The sequence below is a fragment of the Dama dama genome, chromosome 12 (genome assembly GCF_033118175.1).
Source record: "Dama dama isolate Ldn47 chromosome 12, ASM3311817v1, whole genome shotgun sequence".
NCBI lineage: Eukaryota > Metazoa > Chordata > Mammalia > Artiodactyla > Cervidae > Dama > Dama dama.
Window position 1 is genome coordinate 37,858,082 of NC_083692.1, and position 16,677 is coordinate 37,874,758.

Here is a 16,677-nt window from a genome sequence, read left to right on the forward strand (position 1 = left end):
TGTCTTATCTACATTTCTGAATACTTGGAGCTCAGAATGTTAGCCTAGGAGCTCTGATATCAATTTTCAGCTACACTTTGGGCAAGACACTCCTCCTCACTCAGCCTGAGATTTCTCATTGAAAATAAAGGAACTGAAAAAAAAAAAAAAAAAAACGAAAATAAAGGAACTGGTCACTAGATAATCAATACATTCCATGCTGGCTCTAAAATTGCTAAACTTATGCAGTATTTTGTCAGCCTCTCACACTTAGTGTGCCTGCCGTGGAACGCACCCCAGCCCTTCTTCCTAACTCTTGTCAATGACTTCTTCATATTCTGGTCATTTCCGCTTGAAATTCTCTAGGCCTCTTTGCCTCATCCCCTTACTCCAGTCCTCCATATCCAATAAGTTGCAAAATTTTATGAAAGCAGCCTCTTTACTGTCCTCTTACAGGTCTTTTTGGGATGTTTATTAGTTGTCAACAGCATGGGTCATTACTGCCCAGCATTTCTCAGTGTGGTGGATTGTTTCATCAGATGACAAGTGCAAAACAGTAGCTCCAACTAAGTTAAACCCAGCTTTATTCAAGATTTAAAATAATCTCAGCTTAAATCAGCATTCAAACTGATCTGGCTTTAAGAAAATTGAGGAAGAAACATGTAGAACCTGCTTCAAGGAATCTTCTAGCTTCTTTCACTTCAGTCTTTTGATACCCTCTAGAATTTAAAAACAGTAAAACACTATTCTCCTCTTTCAAGTCCTAAGTAAACTTAAACTAAAAGGCAAAGGTCATAATGATAATATGTAATAATCTCTTGATACATGAGTATATGGCAGGCAATTTTTGTTAACAGAAAAACAAGTGCATCTGTTCCAGCCCAGTTTTTTATTTTTAAATTGCAGCCTTATTTTTTTTCATTTATTTTTATTAGTTGGAGGCTAATTACTTCACAACATTGCAGTGGATTTTGTCATACATTGACATGAATCAGCCATGGAGTTGCATGTATTCCCCATCCCAATCCCCCCTCCCACCTCCCTCTCCACCCGATTCCTCTGGGTCTTCCCAGTGCACCAGGCCCGAGCACTTGTCTCATGCATCCCACCTGGGCTGGTGATCTGTTTCACCATAGATAATATACATGCTGTTCTCTCGAAACATCCCACCCTCACCTTCTCCCACAGAGTCCAAAAGTCTGTTCTGTATTTCTGTGTCTCTTTTTCTGTTTTGCATATGGGGTTATCATTTCCATCTTTCTAAATTCCATATATATGTGTTAGTATGCTGTAATGTTCTTCATCTTTCTGGCTTACTTCACTCTGTATAAGGGGCTCCAGTTTCATCCATCTCATTAGGACTGATTCAAATGAATTCTTCTTAACGGCTGAGTAATATTCCATGGTGTATATGTACCACAGCTTCCTTATCCATTCGTCTGCTGATGGGCATCTAGGTTGCTTCCATGTCCTAGCTATTATAAACAGTGCTGCGATGAACATTGGGGTGCACGTGTCTCTTTCAGATCTGGTTTCCTCAGTGTGTATGCCCAGAAGTGGGATTGCTGGGTCATATGGCAGTTCTATTTCCAGTTTTTTAAGAAACCTCCACACTGTTGTCCATAGTGGCTGTACTAGTTTGCATTCCCACCAACAGTGTAAGAGGGTTCCCTTTTCTCCGCACCCTCTCCAGCATTTATTGCTTGTAGACTTTTGGATAGCAGCCATCCTGACTGGCGTGTAATGGTACCTCATTGTGGTTTTGATTTGCATTTCTCTGATAATGAGTGATGTTGAGCATCTTTTCATGTGTTTGTTAGCCATCTGTATGTCTTCTTTTTTTTTTTTTTTTAAAGAGTACAATAATTTAATAAAATTTAGGTTATTTTTTTTTATTATTATTATATATATATATTTTTTCCAGTGGGTTTTGTCATACATTGATATGAATCAGCCATGAATTTACATGTATTCCCAATCCCGATCCCCCCTCCCACCTCCCTCTCCACCCGATTCCTCTGTGTCTTCCCAGTGCACCAGGCCGGAGCACTTGTCTCGTGCATCCCACCTGGGCTGGTGATCTGTTTCACCATAGATAATATACATGCTGTTCTTTTGAAATATCCCACCCTCACATTCTCCCACAAAGTTCAAAAGTCTGTTCTGTATTTCTGTGTCTCTTTCTCTGTTCTGCACATAGGGTCATCGTCATCACCCTTCTAAATTCCATATACATGTGTCAGTATGCTATAATGTTCTTTATCTTTCTGGCTTACTTCACTCTGTATAATGGGCTCCAGCTTCATCCATCTCATTAGGACTGGTTCAAATGAATTCTTTTTCATGGCTGAGTAATATTCCATGGTGTATATGTACCACAGCTTCCTTATCCATTCATCTGCTGATGGGCATCTAGGTTGCTTCCATGTCCTGGCTATTATAAACAGTGCTGCGATGAACATTGGGGTGCACGTGTCTCTTTCAGATCTGGTTTCCTCAGTGTGTATGCCCAGAAGTGGGATTGCTGGGTCATATGGCAGTTCTATTTCCAGTTTTTTAAGAAATCTCCACACTGTTGTCCATAGCGGCTGTACTAGTTTGCATTCCCACCAACAGTGTAAGAGGGTTCCCTTTTCTCCACACCCTCTCCAGCATTTATTGCTTGTAGACTTTTGGATAGCAGCCATCCTGACTGGCATGTAATGGTACCTCATTGTGGTTTTGATTTGCATTTCTCTGATAATGAGTGATGTTGAGCATCTTTTCATGTGTTTGTTAGCCATCTGTATGTCTTCTTTGGAGAAATGTCTGTTTAGTTCTTTGGCCCATTTTTTGATTGGGTCATTTATTTTTCTGGAATTGAGTTGCAGGAGTTGCTTGTATATTTTTGAGATTAATCCTTTGTCTGTTTCTTCATTTGCTATTACTTTCTCCCAATCTGAGGGCTGTCTTTTCACCTTACTTATAGTTTCCTTTGTAGTGCAAAAGCTTTTAAGTTTCATTAGGTCCCATTTGTTTAGTTTTGCTTTTATTTCCAATATTCTGGGAGGTGGGTCATAGAGGATCCTGCTGTGATTTATGTCGGAGAGTGTTTTGCCTATGTTCTCCTCTAGGAGTTTTATAGTTTCTGGTCTTACATTTAGATCTTTAATCCATTTTGAGTTTATTTTTGTGTATGGTGTTAGAAAGTGTTCTAGTTTCATTCTTTTACAAGTGGTTGACCAGTTTTCCCAGCACCACTTGTTAAAGAGGTTGTCTTTTTTTCATTGTATATCCTTGCCTCTTTTGTCGAAGATAAGGTGTCCATAGGTTCGTGGATTTATCTCTGGGCTTTCTATTCTGTTCCATTGATCTATATTTCTGTCTTTGTGCCAGTACCATACTGTCTTGATGACTGTGGCTTTGTAGTATAGTCTGAAGTCAGGCAGGTTGATTCCTCCAGTTCCATTCTTCTTTCTCAAGATTACTTTGGCTATTCGAGGTTTTTTGTATTTCCATACAAATTGTGAAATTCTTTGGTCTAGTTCTGTGAAAAATACCGTTGGTAGCTTGATAGGGATTGCATTGAATCTATAGATTGCTTTGGGTAGAAGAGCCATTTTGACAATATTGGTTCTTCCAATCCATGAACACAGTATGTTTCTCCATCTGTTTGTGTCCTCTTTGATTTCTTTCATCAGTGTTTTATAGTTTTCTATGTATAGGTCTTTTGTTTCTTTAGGTAGATATACTCCTAAGTATTTTATTCTTTTTGTTGCAATGGTGAATGGTATTGTTTCCTTAATTTCCCTTTCTGTTTTCTCATTGTTAGTGTATAGGAATGCAAGGGATTTCTGTGTGTTAATTTTATATCCTGCAACTTTACTATATTCATTGTAAATCGCAGCCTTATTGAGATATAATTCACAAAGCATAAAGTTAACTCTATTAAAGAGTACCAGTCAGAAGTTTTTAGTATATGCAGAGTTGTCCACCTATCATCACCAATTCCAGTACATTTTCATCATACCCAAAAGAAATCCTGTACCCATTAGCAAACACTCCCCTTCTACCTCCTCCCAGCCCCTGGCAACCACTAGTCTACTTTTTATCTATTGATTTATCTATTTTGGGCATTTTGTATAAATGGAACCATACAATATGTGGTCTTTTGTGTCTGGCTTATTTTGATTAACAGTTTTTTCTTTATTTTTTTAATTGGAGCCCAATAGACATTTAGGTTGCTTCCATGTCCTAGTTATTATAAATAATGCTGCTATGAATATTAGGGTACATGTTGTCTTTTTCAATTATGGTTGTCTCAGGGTATATGCCCAAGTAGTGGGGTTGCTGGGTCATATGGTAGTTTTATTCCTAGTTTTCAAAGGAATCTCCATTCTGTCCTCCATAGTGGCTGTATCAATTTACATTCCCACCAGCAGTGCACGAAGATTCCCTTTTCTCCACATCCTCTCCAGAAGTTACTGTTTCTTGATTTTTTGGTGATGGCCATGCTGACTGATGTGAGGTGATACCTCATTGTAGTTTTGATTTGCGTTTCTCTAATAAAGAGCAATGCTGAGCACGTTTGCATGTGTTTATTAGACATCTAAATGTATTCTTTGGAGAGGTGTCTGTTTAGGTCTTCTGCCCACTTTTTGATTGGGTTGTTTGTTTTTCTCATATTGAGCTGTATGAGCTGCTTATACACTTTGGAGATTAATCCTTTGTCAGTTGTTTCCTTTGCAATTATTTTCTCCCATTCTGAGGGTTGTCTTTTAACCTTGTTTATTATTTCTTTTGCTGTGCAAAAGCTTTTAAGTTTAATTAGTTCCCCTTTGTTTATTTTCACTCTACAAGTTGGGTCAAAGAGGATCTTGCTGTCATTTATGTCAAAGAGTGTACTGCCTATGTTTTCCTCTAAAAGCTTTATAGTTTCTGGCCTTACATTTGTCTTTAATCCACTTTGAGTTTATTTTTGTGTATGGTGTTAGGAAGTGCTCTAGTTTCATTCTTTTGCATATAGCTGTCAATTTTTTTCCCAGCACCACTTATTGAAAAAGCTGTCTTTTCTTCATTGTATATTCTTGCCTCCTTTGTAAAAGATAAGATGCCCATAGGTGCATGGGTAGCATAGTGTTTTTAAGATTAATCCATATTGTAGCATGTATCAGTATTTCATTCCTTTTTAAGGCCAAATAATATTCCATTGTATACATAGATGTACCACATTTTACTTACTGTTCATCAGTTGATGGACATTTATATTGTTTTCATTTTTGGGTTTTGTGAATAATGCTGTTATGAACATTTATGTACAAGTTTTTGTGTCAGTGCATGTTTTCATTGATTTTGGATGTATATCTATGAGTGGAATCATGTTAACTCCATGTTTAACACTCTGAGGAACTGGGAAACAGTTTTCCAAAGTGGCTGCATGAGTTTTATATTCTCACCAGCAATGTATGGGCTTCCCTGGTGGCTCAGACAGTAAAGAATCTACCTACAATGCAGGAGACCTGGGTTTCATCCCTGGGTTGGGAATATCCCCTGGAGGAGGGCATGGCAACTCACTCCAGTATTATTGCCTGGAGAATCCCCACGGATAGCGGAGCCTGGTGGGCTACATTCCATGGGGTCACAAAGAGTCGGACATGACTGAGTGACTAAGCACAGCACACCAGCAACATAAGAGGGTTCCAGTTTCTTCACATCCTCACCAACGCTTGTAAATCCATACTTTTTGGTCATATCCATCCTAGTAGGTATGACATGTTATCTCACTGTGGTTTTAATTTTATGTTACCCCAGACCAGCTGACCTGCCTCTTGAGAAATCTGTATGTAGGTCAGGAAGCAATAGTTAGAACTGGACATGGAACAACAGACTGGTTTCAGATAGGAAAAGGAGTACTTCAAGGCTGTATATTATCACCCTACTTATTTAACTTCTCTGCAGAGTACATCATGAGAAACGCTGGGCTGGAGGAAGCACAAGCTGGAATCAAGATTGCCGGGAGAAATATCAATAACCTCAGATATGCAGATGACACTACCCTTATGGCAGAAAGTGAAGAAGAACTAAAGAGCCTCTTTTTGAAAGTGAAAGAGGAGAGTGAAAAAAAATTGGCTTAAAGCTCAACATCCAGAAAACTAAGATCATGGCATCTAGTCCCATCACTTCATGGCAAATAGATGGGGAAACAGTGGAAACAGTGGCTGACTTTATTTTTCTGGGCTCCAAAATCACTGTGGATGGTGATTGCAGCCATGAAATTAAAAGATGCCTACTCTTTGGAAGGAAAGTTATGACCAACCTAGACAGCGTATTAAAAAGCAAAGACATTACTTTGTCAACGAAGGTCTATCTAGTCAAGGCTACGGTTTTTATACACATACCCCCTCTTTTTTAGATTTCCTTCCCATTTAGGTCACCACAAAGCACTGAGCAGAGTTCCCTGTGCTGTACACTAGGTTCTTATTAGTTATCTATTTTATATACAGTAGTGTGCGTAAGTCAACCCCAATCTCTCCGTTCACCCCACCACCTCTTTCCTACTTGGAGTCCATAAGTTTGTTCTCTACATCTGTGTCCCTATTTCTGCCTTGCACATAAGTTCATCTGTACCATTTTTCTAGATTTCACTTATAAACAATACTATACGATGTTGGTTTTTCTCCTTCTGACTTACTTCACTCTATATGACAGTCTGTAGGTCTATCCACATCTCTGCAAATGGCCAGGCTTCCTCTATGGGGTTGCAAAGTGAAGATATGATGGAGCGACTGAGCCTGCAGGCAAAATGGCTCCATTTACCCTGCTGAAAGAGCTGTGCCTCACGTTTCCCCATAAGCTGGCACTTCCCTTTCCTAACCCAACAGCCATTTGCACTGCAGGTGTTGACCAGGGGTAGACCGTGCATCATCGGAACACAAGAATGAGGAATGCATTTGGTCCATTCCAGAAATGGTGAAGAAGTTACTGAATCACCATCATTATCTTTCATAATACCATGCCACAAAGATTTCTTTGCCTATGAACAATTCCTGCGTTTGCAGAAAATACCCTGGGATGTCTCAGTGGTGGGAGGGCAGCTTTCACTGGGCCCTCTCCCTCAGCTCATTGATTCAGCCTAAATTCCTCTCCCAGTATGTTTTTAACCCTCTTCTTAAATCTGACTCCTATTTTCATATCAGGCCTAAGTCTTTAAAAATGCTAAGAAATAAGAAATGAATTGCATGAATAACAACTGGAAAATAGTTAAAGAAATAAAAGTGCATTAAGCATTGGGCTCCTATGTGAATAAATAAAAATTTTAATGAATATTTCTTAAATGAATGAATAAATTTAGGATTTAGAACAAGTCAATTTCATCCTAGGATAAAACCTACAGCCACGGAGTTTCCTGGTGGTCCCTTGGTTAGGAATCCACCTGCCAATGAAGGGGACACAGGTTTGATCCCTGTTCCAGGAAATTTCCACATGACATGGGGCAACTAAACCCATGCGTCACACCTACTGAAACCCTAGAGCCAATGCTCCACAATAAGAGAAGCAACCACAACGAAAAACCCTTGCACTGCAACTAGAAAGTAGCCCCCACTTGCCACAACTAGAAAAACCCCAAATGCAGCAACAAGGCTGAATACAGCCTTAAAGAAATGAATAAGTTAAACAAAACATGCAGCCACTATGAAAGTTTCAGTTCAGTGCAGTTCAGTCGCTCAGTCATCTCCGACTCACTGTGAGCCCATGGACTGCAGCACGCCAGGCTTCCCTGTCCATCACCAACTCCTGGAGCTTACTCAAACTCATGTCCATTGAGTTGGTGATGCCATCCAACCATCTCATCCTCTGTCATCCCCTTCTCCTCCCGCCTTCAATCTTTCCCAGCATCAGGTTCTTTTCAAGTGAGTCAGTTCTTCACATCAGATGGCCAGAGTACTGGAGTTTCAGCTTCAACATCAATCCTTCCAATGAATATTCAGGACTGATTTCCTTTAGGATGGACTGGTTGAATCTCCTTGCAGTCCAAGAGACTCTCAAGAGTCTTCTCCAGCACCACATTTCAAAAGCATCAATTCATCAGTGCTCAGCTTTCTTTGTACTCCAACTCTCACATCTATACATGACTACTGGAAAAACCAGAGCTTTGACTAGATGGACCTTTGTTGGCAAAGTAATGTCTCTGCTTTTGAATATGCTGTCTAGGTTGGTCAAAGCTTTTCTTCCAAGGAGCAAGCATCTTTTAATTTCATGGCTTCAGTCACCATCTGCAGTGATTCTGGAGCCCAAGAAAATAAAGTCTGTCACTGTTCCCACTGTTTCCCCATCTATTTGCCATGAAGTGATGGAACTAGACGCCATGATCTTAGTTTTCTGATTGTTGAGTTTTAAGCCAATTTTTTCACTCTCCTCTTTCACTTTCATCAAGTGGCTCTTTAGTTCCTCCTCATTTTCTGCCATAAGGGTGGTGTCATCTGCATATCTGGGGATATTGATATTTCTCCCAGCAATCTTGATTCCAGCTTGTGCTTCATCTAGCCCAGCATTTCACATGATATGCTCTGCTTAGAAGTTAAATAAGCAGGGTGGCCTTATACAGCCTTGATGTACTCCTTTTCCTATTTGGAACCAGTCTGTTGTTCCATGTCCAGTTCCAACTGTTGCTTCCTGACCTGCGTACAGATTTCTCAGGAGGCAGGTAAGGTGGTCTGGTATTTCTATCTCTTGGAGAATTTTCCACAGTTTGTTGTGATCCACACAGTCAAAGGCTTTGGCATAGCCAATGACGCAGAAGTAGATGTTTATCTGGAATTCTCTTGCTTTTTCGATGGTCCAGCGAATGTTGGCAATTTGATCTCTGGTTCCTCTGCCTTTTCTAAATCCATGAACATCTGGAAGTTCACGGTTCATATACTGTTGAAGCCTAGCTTGGAGAATTTTGAGCATTACTTTGCTAGTGTGTGAGATGAGTGCAATTGTGTGGTAGTTTGAACATTCTTTGGCATTGCCTTTCTTTGGGATTGGAATGAAAACTGACCTTTTCCAGTCCTGTGGCCACTGCTGAGTTTTCCAAATTTGCTGGCATATTGAGTGTAGCACTTTCACAGCATCATCTATTAGGATGTGAAATAGCTCAACTGGAATTCCATCACCTCCACTAGCTTTGTTCATAGTGATGCTTCCTAAGGCCCACTTGACTTCACATTCCAGAATATCTGGCTCTAGATGAGTGATCACACCGTCGTGGTTTTCTGAGTCATGAAGATATTTTTTGTATAGCTCTTCGGTGTATTCTTGCCACCTCTTTTAAATATCTTCTGCTTCTGTTAGGTCCATATCATTTCTGTCCTTTTTTGAGCCCATCTTTGCATGAAATGTTCCGTTGGTATCTCTAATTTTCTTGAAGAGATCTCTAGTCTTTCCCATACTATTGTTTTCCTCTATTTCTTTGCATTGTTGGTTGAGGAAGGTTTTCTTATCTCTTCTTGCTATTCTTTGGAACTCTGTATTCAAATGTGTATATCTTTCCTTTTCACGTCTCTTCTTTTCTAAACTATTTGTAAGGCCTCCTTGGATGACCATTTTGTCATTTTGCATTTCTTTTTCTTGTGAATGACCTTGATCACTGCCTCTTGTACAATGTCAGGAGCCTCTGTCCATAGTTCTTCAGGCACTCTATCAGATCTAATCCCTTGAATCTATTTCTCACTTCCACTGTATAATCGTAAGGGATTTGATTTAGGTCACACTTGAATGGTCTAGTGGTTTTCCCTACTTTTTTTCAATTTTAGTCTGAATTTGACAATAAGGAGTTCATGATTTGAGCCACAGTCAGCTCCCAGTCTTGTTTCTGCTGACTGTATAAAGCTTCTCCATCATTGGCTGCAAAGAATATAATCAATCTGATTTTGGTATTGACCATCTGTGATTTCCATGTGTAGAGTCTTCTCTTGTGTTGTGGAAGAGGGTGTTTGCTATGAGCAGTGCATTCTCTTGGCAAAGCTCTGTTAGCCTTTGACCTGCTTTGTTTCGTACTCCAAGGCCAAATTTGCCTGTTATTCCCAGTATCTCTTGACTTCCTACTTTTGCACTCCAGTCCCCTACAATGAAAAGGCTATCTACAGAGTTTGAATAATCTAAGGCAATTTTGTGTCATGATATTAAAAGAAAAAGAACGGACTATGAAATTATACACGTAGTATTCTCTCAACCATGATGAATACCTCTACAAATAAAATCCTGGAAAGAATTCACTAAAATTTTTTCCTTAATTTATTTTTAGTTGAAGAGTAATTACAATATTGTCTTCATTTCTGCCATGGATCAACATGGATCAGCCATAGGCATACACATATCTTCTCCCTCTTGAGCCTCCCTCCCACCTCCCACCTCATCCCACCCCTCTAGGTTGTCACTGAGCCCTGTTTGAGTTCCCTGAGTCATACAACAAATTCCCACTGGCTATCTGTTTTACATATGTTAATATATATGTTTCCATGTTACTGTTTCCATTTGTCCCACCCTTTCCTTCCTAGTGGAAGTGATGAGTAGATTCAAAGGATTAGATCTGATAGAGAGAGTGCATAAAGAACTGTGGATGGAGGATCATAACATTGTACAGGAGGCAGTGATCAAAACCATCCCCCAGGGAAAAAAATGCAAAAAGGCAAAATGGTTGTCTGAAGAGGCCTTACAAATTGCTGAGAAGAGAAGCTAAAGGCAAAGGAGAAAAGGAACGATATACCCATCTGAATGCAGTGTTCTAAAGAATAGCAGGGAGAAATAAGAAAGACTTCCTCAATGAACAATGCAAAGAAATAGAGGAAAACAATAGAATGGGAAAGACTAGAGATCTCTTCAAGAAAATTAGAGATACCAACGGAACATTTCATGCAGAGATGGGCACAATAAAGGACAGAAATGATATGGAGCTAACAGAAGCAGAAGATATTAAGAAGAGGTGGCAAGAATACACAGAAAAACTATACAAAAAACATCTTCATGACCCAGAAAGCCATGATGATGTGACCACTCACCTAGAGCCAGACATGCTGGAATGCGAAGTCAAGTGGGCCTTAGGAAGCATCACTACAAACAAAGCTAGTGGAGGTGATGGAATACCAGTTGAGCTATTTCACATCCTAATAGATGATTCTGTGAAAGTGCTACACTCAATATGCCAGCAAATTTGGAAAACTCAGCAGTGGCCACAGGACTGGAAAAGGTCAGTTTTCATTCCAATCCTAAAGAAAGACAGTGCTAAAGAATGTTCAAACTACTGTACAGTTGCACTCAATTCATATGCTAGCAAAGTAATGCTGAAAATTCTCAAACCTAGGCTTTAATAATACGTGAACTGTGAACTTTCAGATGTTCAAGCTGGATTTAGAAAAGGCAGAGGAACCAGAGACCAAATTGCCAACATGCGTTGAATCATAGAAAAAGCAAAAGAATTCCAGAAAAACATCTACTACTGCTTCATTGAATATGCTAAAGCCTTTGACTATGTGGATCAAAACAAACTGTGGAAAATTCTCCAAGAGATAGAAATACCAGACCACCTTACCTGCCTCCTGAGAAATCTGTATACAGGTGAGGCAGCAACAGTTAGAACCAGACATGGAACAGTGTACTGGTTCCAAATTGGGAAAGGAGTACATCAAGGCTGTATAAAGTCACCCTGCTTATTTAACTTCTGTACAGAGTACATCATGTGAAATGCTGGGCTGAATGAAGCACAAGCTGGAACCAAGATTGCTGGGAGAAATATCAATATCCCCAGATATGCAGATGACACCACCCTTATGGCAGAAAGGGAAGAGGAACTAAAAAGCCTCTTGATGAAGGTGAAAGAGGAGAGTAAAACAGTTGGCTTAAAACTCAACATTCAAAAAACTAAGATCATGGTATCTAGTTCCATCACTTCATGGCAAGTGGAAGGGGAAATAATGGAAACAGTGACAGATGTTATCTTCTTGGACTCCAAAATCACTGCAGATGGTGATTGCAGACATAAAATTAAAAGATGCTTGCTCCTTGGAAGAAAAGCTATGACCAACCTAGACAGCATATTCAAAAGCAGAGACATCAGTTTGCTGACAAAGGTCTATCTAGTCAAAGCTATGGTTTTTCCAGTAGTAATGTATGGATCTGAGAGTTGGAGTATAAAGAAAGCTGAGCACCAAAGAATTGATGCTTTTGAACTGTGGTATTGGAGAAGACTCTTGAGAGTCCCTTGGACAGTGAGGAGATCCAACCAGTCCATCCTAAAGGAAATCAGTCCTGAATATTCATTGGAAGGATTGATGTTGAAGCTGAAACTCCAGTACTCTGGCCAACTAGTGCGAAGAACTGACTCATTTGAAAAGACCTTGATGCTGGGAAAGATTGAAGGCGGGAGGAGAAGGGGATGACAGAGGATGAGATGGTTGGATGGCATCACCGATTCAATGGACATGAGTTTGAGCAAGCTCTGGGAGTTGGTGATGGACAGGGAAGCCTGGCATGCTGCAATCCATGGGGTCACAAAGCATCAGACACGACTGAGGAACTGAACTGAAATGAGCTGATAAATAACTGTACCTGACAGGAGTTGATAAGGAACCAAACATAGTGAGAGCCGACTATGACAGCTCTCGTGACAAAGGAATATTTTAAGTGCCAGAGTCCTAAGTTTGAAAAGATCTTGGTGTGTTTAAGGAACTGAGAAACCAATGTGAGTGAGGGAGAAAGTTGCCTGAGATAGGAAAGAAGAGGCAGGTAGGAGACAAATCATGCAGACCCTCTAGGTTATGGCAAGTTTTTGAACTTTATTCTAATTAAATGCAGTGTGAAGTTATTGGAGGGTTTTAAGCAGGGCACTACTGAGCGACTGAACAACAACTTCCGCCCTTCCCCGTGTCCATAAGTCTGTTTTCTATGTCTGCATCTCCATTGCTGCTCTGTAAATAGGTTCATCAGTACCATCTTTTTAGATTCCATATATATATACGTTAGTCACCGACACAATGGACATGGGTTTGGGTGGACTCCGGGAGTTGGTGATGGACAGGGAGGCCTGGCGTGCTGCGGTTCATGGGGTTGCAAAGAGTCGGACACACGACTGAGCGACTGAACTGAAGTGAACTGAGTATACATTAGTATAAGTTATTTGTGTTTCTATTTCTGACTTACTTCACTCTGTATAAAAAGCTCATTAGCACTGACTCAAATGTGTTCCTTTTTATGGCTGAGTAATATTCCATTGTGTATGTGTACCACAGCTTGTTTAATCCATTCATCTGTTGGTGACATCTAGGTTGCTTCTATATCCTAGGTATTGTAAATAGTGTTGCAATGAACAGTGGATTACATATGTCTTTTTAAATTATAACCTCATCAGGGTATATGCCTAGTAGTGGGATTGTTGGGTCATTATGGTAATTTTATTCCTAGTTGTTTTTTTTTAAGGAATCTCCATACTGTCTTCCATAGTAGCTGTATCAATTTACATACCCACCAACAGGGCAAAAGGGTTCCCTTTTCTCCATACCCTCTCCAGCATATATTGTTTATCGATTTTTTGATGATGGCCATTCTGACTGGTGTCAGGAGAAATTCACTAAATTGTGAACAATAGTTATTATCCTTGGATAGAGATATATAATGGGTGTTCTTTTTGTTCTTCTTTCCAATTTTCAGCAACTTCTGCAGTTTTCTCTATGAATCATTCTTACACTTGTAATCAGAAAAAAATAAACATAAATGTCAGTATTTTTTTCTTTAGAAGCAAAGGGTCCTGTGTTTTACTATAAAGAACTCTCTCATTGTCACAGATGTTTTCTCTCACAGCTCTGCCCCAGGAAAACTGGAAACACTGCTCTGGGAGAATGCCTCCCACAGCCACCTGCTCCTCTCGTGTCCACACACGTGGTGATCCGGCAGGACGAAGAGATTAGTGTGGGAAGGCGCTTCTGTCTGCCATGCACTTTGCCCAGCTCTCAGCAGGTCTGCGCTTGCCATTCCATTCCTGTCTGTCTCACTTGTTGCTGGTGAGGAATTTTCCCAAATTATCACTCCCAGCGAAAGGCATTTCTCTAACTAGGTCTTGGGAGATGGAGACGTAACATTTGCCAGTTTTCTGTACCCGTCTCTCAGGTTGACTTGGGCCACATCCCAGGAGAAAGCACTCATCCCACCCACCTCAGGATCATTTAAGTGGCAAAACATCCCCCCAGCTGTGTCCTGTTCTCACTGAAGAAAGGCCTGCCTACACAGAATTTTTCAGAATTTGCAAGCTTAGTGTCAGTGTAGGAGCCATGTTTTTAATATTTTGCTTAGGACTCCTAAATTTCCATTTTCACCATGCTGTTCAGAATTTAAAAGCAAAACTCTATACTAAGACTGAGGACTGCAAGGCCTGAGCCACAAATGTTCAGCCATAAGATGGAAATGAAATTATCTGAGAGGTATGAATGTTTAATGAGGTCTGATTTGGAAATGACAGCCAACACAGGGCCTTTTCTGGAAAGTTATATTGTTCATGTGACAGCAATTAAGTCACCCCAGGGGACAGATTTCATGCATATCAACATTCCACAGAGAGGCGAGTCTGCAACAGGAGACAATGTGCTTTTCTGGCCCAGCTCTGTAACAGCCACATTTCTGACTTAACAGTCCACTTATGGCAGGGAAAATCCAGCAATCTCAACTTATCATACACAGCCAATTAAAAAAAAAATGTGTACTACTATAGGACAGGCTCCTCACTGACTCTGGTTAGGTTAACTTGTAATATTTCATGGTGATCTTGTTTCTCAGGTCCAAAGCCTTCTCGAACCTCCACAGGCAGAGTGAAGCAGTTCTACCCTGAGTACCAGCGTACCTTGTTAATGCCTCTCTTACACCACTTGTTACATGCCCGGAACCGCTTGTTTACAGATCTCGCTTTATCACTGGACCGAGACTTCTGGAGGGCAAGGGCTAGAACTCTTGTACTGAGCACAGCGATTGCCAAAATTAATAAATGCCCATGGCACTAACTGCCTGTCAAAATGTTCATTTTTCCCCCACAGAATTGATACCACACTTTAAACAATGTTTAACACAGTTGAGAGAGCTATATTTATAGAATTTTAGAACCGAGGGGGAACCTCATTTTGTTGAGGGGATAACCACAACTCAGAAAGGCCCAGTGACCCATCCAAATTCATCGAACATTGCTGAACTGAAACATGTACATTACCATGTGTAAAACAGGTAGCTGGTGGGAAGTTGCTGTGTAACACAAAAGCTCAACCTAATGCTCTGTGATGACCTAGAGGGGTGGGATCAGGGGCGGGAGGGCGGCTCAAAAGCGAGCGGGCAGTTGTATACTTATGGCTGATTCACGTCGTGGTATGGCAGAAACTGACACAACATTGTAAAGCACTTATCCTCGATTAAAAAAAATAATAAAAAAACATTGCTGAGACCATTCCTCAGTGCAGTTCTCTTTGTGAGAGTTAAATGGGCTTTAGGAAGATGGACTTTTATTTTACATTCTGGGAATTCAAATCTGTGAGCCTTTAACTTCCAAGTTTAACAACGTGGTGCTAACAGGCCTCAAGACGTATTTTAAGTATGGATAGTACAGGTCATTGTTTGGCCCAAGTCTGCCCTCTAAACTTGAGGAAGATATGGATCAAGAGAAACCTTGCTTTAATGTGTTCAAACTATTTTCATGAGTTTGTGGGACATTTTATTTTTATTTTCCATTATAGTTTTAGATTTATAGAAAAGTTACAAAGGTACTACAGAGTCCTCATAAATCTGTCACCCAGTGTCAGTTTCACCTAATGTCATCTTACATTATCGTGTATATTTGTCAAAACTGAGACTAACACTTGTGCATTCCTATAAATGGAACACCAGAATTAATTCAGATTTCACCAGTTTTTCCACCAATGTCCTATTTCCATACCAGGGTCCCATCCAGGATACCACATGTGGTTAGTTGTCATCTCTTCTTTGAGCTTCTCTGGTCTGTGACAGAGAAGGGTCTTTGCTCTATGACAATTTGTTTGTTTTTAATTTTTATTGGAGTATAGTTGATTTACAGTGTTGTGTTGGTTTCAGATGTATAGCAAAGTGAATCAATTATACATATATCCATTCTTTTTTAGATTCTTTTCCCATATATGCCATTACAGGGTATTGAGCAGAGTTCCCTGTGCTATACAGTTGGTCCTTACCAGGTACCTATTTTATATATAGTAGTTTATATATGTCAATCCCCACAATTTTTCGTTCCCTTCTTTCCCCTGGTAACTCTGTTTGTTTTCTACATCTGTGAGACTATTTCTGTTTTGTAAGTAAGTTCATTTATATCCTTTTTTGGGGGGATTCCACATATAAGTGATATCATATGAGATTTGTCTTTCTCTGTCTGACTTACTTCACTCAGTATGATGATCTCTAGATTCATCCATGTTGCTGAAAATGGCTTCATTTTGCTCTTTTTTATGACTGCCATGACAGCTCTGAGGAGTACTGGTTGAGTATTTTGTAGATTGTCCCTCAATTGGGTTGGTCCTATGTTGTCCTCATGACTAGACTGGAGTTATGGGGTTTTGGGAAGCATACCACAAGGTGACATTCCCTTCTCATTACATTGTATCAAGAGGTGAATGATATTCCCATGCTATCGCTGGTGAGGCTAACCATGATCACTTGGTGAAGAAGGGTATTTGCTAG

The 16,677-nt window shown here is 40.1% G+C and overlaps 1 long non-coding RNA gene across 1 annotated transcript in view; it reads left to right on the forward strand.

Moving 5' to 3' along the window:
* Positions 1-14,984, forward strand: part of LOC133066219 (uncharacterized) — a 29,721-nt gene extending 14,737 nt beyond the window's left edge. Inside the window, exons 2-3 of the long non-coding RNA XR_009695104.1 lie at positions 13,795-13,950; positions 14,764-14,984. This is a non-coding gene — a long non-coding RNA (uncharacterized LOC133066219). The remainder of the gene's footprint in view (positions 1-13,794; positions 13,951-14,763) is intronic.
* The last annotated feature ends 1,693 nt before the right edge of the window (positions 14,985-16,677 follow it).